The sequence below is a fragment of the Lontra canadensis genome, unplaced genomic scaffold (assembly GCF_010015895.1).
Source record: "Lontra canadensis isolate GAN:19392208 unplaced genomic scaffold, GSC_riverotter_1.0 scaffold67, whole genome shotgun sequence".
NCBI lineage: Eukaryota > Metazoa > Chordata > Mammalia > Carnivora > Mustelidae > Lontra > Lontra canadensis.
Genome location: NW_022631061.1, coordinates 8,147,289 through 8,153,293, shown reverse-complemented (window position 1 = coordinate 8,153,293; position 6,005 = coordinate 8,147,289).

Below are 6,005 nucleotides of genomic sequence, written 5' to 3'. Positions count from 1 at the left end.
TCATGACTTCTCCTTTTTTCTTTCTTTTAGTCAGAGAGAGAGTGCACATGCATGCACAGGGTGGGGGGCAGGGCATGCAAAGAGAGAGTAAGAGAGAGAATCTTAACCAGGTTCCGCACCCAGCATGGTGCCTGAAAAGGGGCTTGATCTCACAACCCTAAGATCATGACCTGAGCTGAAATCAAGAGTCAGACACTTCATTGACTGAGCCACACAGGTGCCTTGTGACTTCTTTTAACTTTATTTTATCCAAATGTACTTTGAAAAGCTTTATACTTTTCTGCAATATCACTTTATAATGGATTAAATTGAGGGATAGCAATTGTCTATAAAAAATATAATGCATTCATTTATTCATTCAGTAAAATGTTATTGAATCTCTAGCATGAAGCCCAGTGCTTGGGTTACAGGGATGAAATGTGTACTCTAGGAGGGAGCCAGACAAGGGCAACCAGACAAGTAACAGCCAGTTGTAGTGAGAGACAATTACCCTGAGGCCCTTGGTATGGGGAGGGAAAGCCAAAGTCTGGTTCCAAAGAATCACCTCAGAGGTAGCCAAAAGGTTTTGGGAAGTAGGAAATGTTTTTCAAAAAGAGAGTAGTCTGTGGGAGAGAATAAGGGAAGGAACATGGACTATTCAGGGAACCACAAGAAACTTTTTGCAGGGTTAACTAAAGCAGAAGCTATTAGTTAAGGGAGGGCAGGGTCTGGCTGGTGAAGGGCTGCATGCCCCCTATTTTATCCCACTGGTGATAAGACATTGAAGAATTAGATGCAAGAGAAAGATATCATCAGTGTCACTTCAGAAGACTCTGGAAATGGAAAAGGAAACTGACAAGCCATTGAGAGGTTGCACAGTGATTGTTGCATTTGAGAAATGATGGGGTCTCAGCTAAGGCAGTGACAGCAGGAGGATAAGGACAGAGATAGATGCAGGCATCAGGAAAATAACCCCTATTATATTTGGTTTCTGTGATAAATTCTACTGTGATGTATCATCTCAACTTTAGGCACCTTTCTCAGCCATTTTCTTCCCCTAAATGTCAAAACTGCCACATCGAAGTATCCATTCTAAACAGGTATGTCAGTCTTCTGTCTTCCCTGGCTTTTGCTTTTAGGGCTTGAGGAGAAGGGAAAGGGCAAAGAAGTAAGACTGCGATGAGATGCTATCCCATTATTTTAAAGGCCTGAATCCATATCACCCCTCTCTGTGGCCCCTAATCATCCTAAGATAGTGCCATTCTCAATGTAGTTCACAACCAATCCTTCAAATTTCTTGTCCAAGTTTAAGACATTTGCCATTTACTTTTTGAAGCTTTACAAATTTTCCACAGAACTGGACAAAATCTCAGATAATTGAATCTGGTGTTTCCCAAGGGGTGACATATCATACAGAATTTTTAGTGATTCACATTCAGTAATTATATATTGGAATGTGTATTAGAAAATTTGTAACTAGCATATCACATCCATTATTTAAGGAACATTTATTGTTCAGAAACAGTTCGTTTAAAAGGTCAGTTGTTTTAAAGGCAATATTGAGATATAAGAGAAATAGTGAAAATGGATAAGTAACTCAAAATTGACAAAGACTGATCCAATCAAACTCCTCTTTCATGATGGGATTAAAGTTGGGGCACTAAGTGAGATGCCCTCTGGCAAGGACTGATTACTTATCCACACCAAATGCCCTTCTTATCCCAGAGCTTACAGCTCAATTATATTCCCCAGGACCTTGCAGTAAGGTCCTGGGGGGGGGGGTGTTTTTTCCATGTTTCTTATCTTCCCTCACCTGCTGAAAACAAGAATCCAGTGGGGAACGCCTAGAGAAGGATGGTCATATGAAAACAAAAGCCCTCTTTTTCCCAGTACATACTGGAGAGTGACACAAGAGATAAACCTTTAATGTGAAGAGCCACACAGATTTGGGGGTGGTTAAAGCAATCAACTTGCCCAGTACCACCAATGTCACTCAGTTAATAGCCAAGTTGGAATTAGAGCTCTGATCTCCTAAGGGTCTTTGTTAAGGATGAATTTCTGGGTGAAAAGAATACCCCATGTATCTGCCTCTAAGTTGCAATCCCCAAGAAAGAACGAGCTGCTGTTGGTCACCAGGATAGTAGAAAGGACATCTGAGATGACATACCTTTGAAACGAGTTCCCTGAAGATTGACACACTCAACTCCACAAATTGATAATCTGGATGTAGTTCTAGCTCATCATTGATTAAATGAGGAGAGAAAACCCTTCCCAGTAGGTTGAGCTTAGTCAGCTGAGCTCAAGCCAGCTCCATTCCCTCCCTCCAGCACCTGATTCTGACATTTTTCTGACTGCCTATCTCCAGTTCAGTGTGGGCCTGGGGCAGCAGAGCAGGCACCCTGATAGCACTTTCCTTTTATTCTTGAGTCTGTAACTCCAGCATCAGCTGGCTGGAGAAACAAGGGGGTCCAGAAGATAGCACAGGTCCTACAGCCGGTAGTTCCAGAATCCAGGCTTCCACTGTGGGATCTGAACGTGATGACAAACATGTCCTGTCCCACTGCCTCCATGAGCTGAGTCTGGGATTGGTAAAGAATGAGCTCAGCTCTCTTCTCAGTTTTGTGTGCTATGTGCACTGTGCATGCAGTTAAGAGGAATGCCATCTGGGACAGGGGCATGGGCAGATACATAACAACTGCAGCCCAACAGCAGATTCCCTGCTGGGATTGTGGCTCTGATACTCTCTCTTCCCCTTTGCCTACCAGCCAGGGGGGAAGAAGTTGGTTTTCACTGGACATGATAGCGCATGTGCTGGGCGTAAAGATGGGAGACCAGCATGGGTGTTACATGGAGGATGTTTCCACAGGTAACTCTTGATGATGCAAGGATGGAGCAGCCAATGTGATGACCAACCCTGGGGAAGGTGGGAGGACATTTAGGATAAAGAGTTACTATGATTCTGACACAGTTGAGAGTATCTATTTATTAGATACTAAAACTACATAGTGACCAGCCAACATTCCAAGCTTAAGAGTAGCAAATAACTTGATGAAAATAATAATATCTTGACTGCTATAAGCAGGAAATCTAGTCAGAGTGAAGGAAAGGAGACAACTAAGGAGAAGCAAATGTGTAGCCTGGGTGAAGGTGAGCCTGGGTCCCAAGATGAACGGGACCATAGGCTCAGTCAGTCAACAGCCTGTCCCAGTAAGCTTCCTCCTCATGACAGACTCCATCCACAGATCCTGGTTTGACTTGTTTTAATTTATGTATGTCACGTATGATCTTCTTCCCATTGCCTCTTTCCCTCGTGCTTTTTCACTTGTACCTCCTCTTCCATTGTAAGCCTATAAACTAAGATCGGCCATTCAGTTGTTTAAGAATACCATCAAGACCAACAATCACTAATCAAAGTTATGATTTCTAAGGGAACATCCTCCATGAAGTAAAAACTGTAACAGAGGACTTTGGGTTTTCCATGCTGGGCCTTCCTCAGCAGGCAGGAGGCTAACTGGGATCATAAACATGAGCCCCACAGAACAGATGAAACAGAAAGCCTGTTGGGAGCCTCATCAAGGAAACTCTTGGCCAAACAGTGTGGGCTTCAATTTCAAGGTTTTAGTGGTAAATCAGGTCTAGATGTTTTAATTCTCTGGTGGTGAAAGCTTATTGGGACGACAGAAACAACTTGGGCTCCTGATAATGGACGGGCAAATACTGATCCCATAGTCTTTTCTCATGGGCCACTTTATCAAAGACCCCTCAGTTTGTGGCCAGGTAGGAGTTCCTTGGGAAGGCCTGAATCTGCCCAAAGCCACAGGCCAAAGAGACCACAGGGGCAGACAGGTGGGGCACTCCCACATCCACTGCCATGTCTCAACCAACTTCCGACACTGGCTGGCAAGTAGTGTGTGGGGAGGGGCAGGAAGAAAGATGTGAGAAAATCAATGGAACAGATAAATCATGGTATATTCATTTAATATTCTACAATAGTATAAATAACTAGGATTCTACTTACTCAACACAGATAATCTGAAAATGCAGTGCTGCCTAAAATACGTAACACCAACAGATATGCGAGATAGTCAACAACCATTACATTTTAAAAGCAAGCATTAATGTTTATGGATACATTCTTATGAAGTATAGAAACCATGTGTGATTCAACACCAGATTCAGGGAAGAAAAAGACCGGGATGAAAGGAGGGACACACTGAATGAAGGCTGCTATACTCTCTCAAGCTGGCTGGGAGGTCCAAGGCAACCGTTATATTCTAGTTCTAAATAAAGTATTTCAGGGATACAAAGTAAGACAAGCAAGTCAAAGCTGAGGACCAGTCCTTTGCAGTGGGTGGGTGGGTGTGTTGGAGGTTGGGAATAAGTACGTGCAAATCGCTGGCAGCAAAGAACATAAGAATTCTAGGTTCAGACCTCTATGTCCTGTAGCATGGTTTTGTGACCTAAAATCAAGGTTACATTTTGGAACCAGGTTAGCAGCAAAATCCACCTTTGCAAAATAATTCATAACGAAGGACTATTTCTCAGGTCCCTTCTAGCTGAAGCAAAACATTCTAAAACAAGATTATTGCTAATAAAAGAAAATGTTATTTTGTCAGGATCCAACCTGCAGTTTGAGACAAGCATGTTTCCCAGGGAGGCGGTTGGCCCACGTCAACTGGTGGAGAATGAGAGGGAGCTTCCCCGGCCAGGTACCTCAAATCTTAGGGCCCGAAAGTGACAAACACAGCTACATGAAAGTCTTAGCCAGAATTGCCTTCTCCCACTGCCTCCTGAGGAGGGGGCGATTTTGTGGCAAACACACAGCGTGTCTGTTATGCTGCCAAGTGCAAAAGAATACCTGCAGAGCTAAGCGCATGCTTGTAAGGAGCAGAAATACACCCAGTCCTACGGAAGAACGGGAGATTACAATTGCTGATTATGGGGCGCCTGGGTGGCTCAGTGGGTTAAGCCTCTGCATTCAGCTCAGGTCATGGTCTCAGGGTCCTGGGATTGAGCCCCAGTTTGGGCTCTCTGCTTGGCGGAGAACCTGCTTCTCCCTCTCTCTCTGCCTGCCTCTCTGCCTACTTGTGATCTCTGTCCATCAAATAAATAAATAAAATCTTTAAAAAAAATTGCTAATTATATAAACACAGGGAATTCAGTAGTGACAAGTATTCCCTTTGCGAAACTTATGCAAAATAAATCACAGAATACTTAAGAAAGTGTTGATCTCTTCAGTGGAACCAGAAATGGAGGCACCTTGAGAATGTTTATCCGCAGAGGGAAAAAAAAGGTAATGCTAAATAAAATCTTTTAAGAGTTTGTGGATACTTAAAAAAAAAAAAAAGTCTTCACAAAATATGTAAAATACGGCTGTATTTTTATATTAATAATTTCATTAGAGCTTGAAACAAATATAAAATTTGGAGTTAATTTCACCTACTCCCATTTTACCAAAACCTATCTGGATCTAATCTTTTCTATGTACAGGGATCTAGAAAACATGCTTCCTATTGTTCTTGCCTCTAGGAACTATCTTGGCTGAGCCCAGGGCAGGCCTGGAGACAGGACACACAGCTCAGAAAGCTTATCAACACAGCTTAGAAAGCCTCCAGGACCTACTGGTTTGAGATTTACAAAATTTCCATTCAGTCTCCAATAAGCACCACCCTGCATCAGGTCAAGTGTACTCTGGGTTTTCCTCCCAATCTTTAAAAGAAACTTAAAACACGTATTTGGTTGCTTGGCCGTTTTTTTCAGTTTTCCTCATCTTGCATACTGTGTAAGTGCTGTTGCAAGGGGCCATATATGAACGTATAATGAACTGTAGGATCATGAATGAGTTGAGCTAGAGCAGAGCTTAGTATGGATAGCTTCCAAGGGTCAAATGTAAGGGGTTAGCTTCATTCCTCTGAAGTTCCATCCTGTGTTGAAATTTGCTTTTTCTACCTCTTGGAGCATCTTCTACAGCTGAAATATATGCTTGATGGGTGACGAAACAAAAATGGAACACTGATATAATGGTA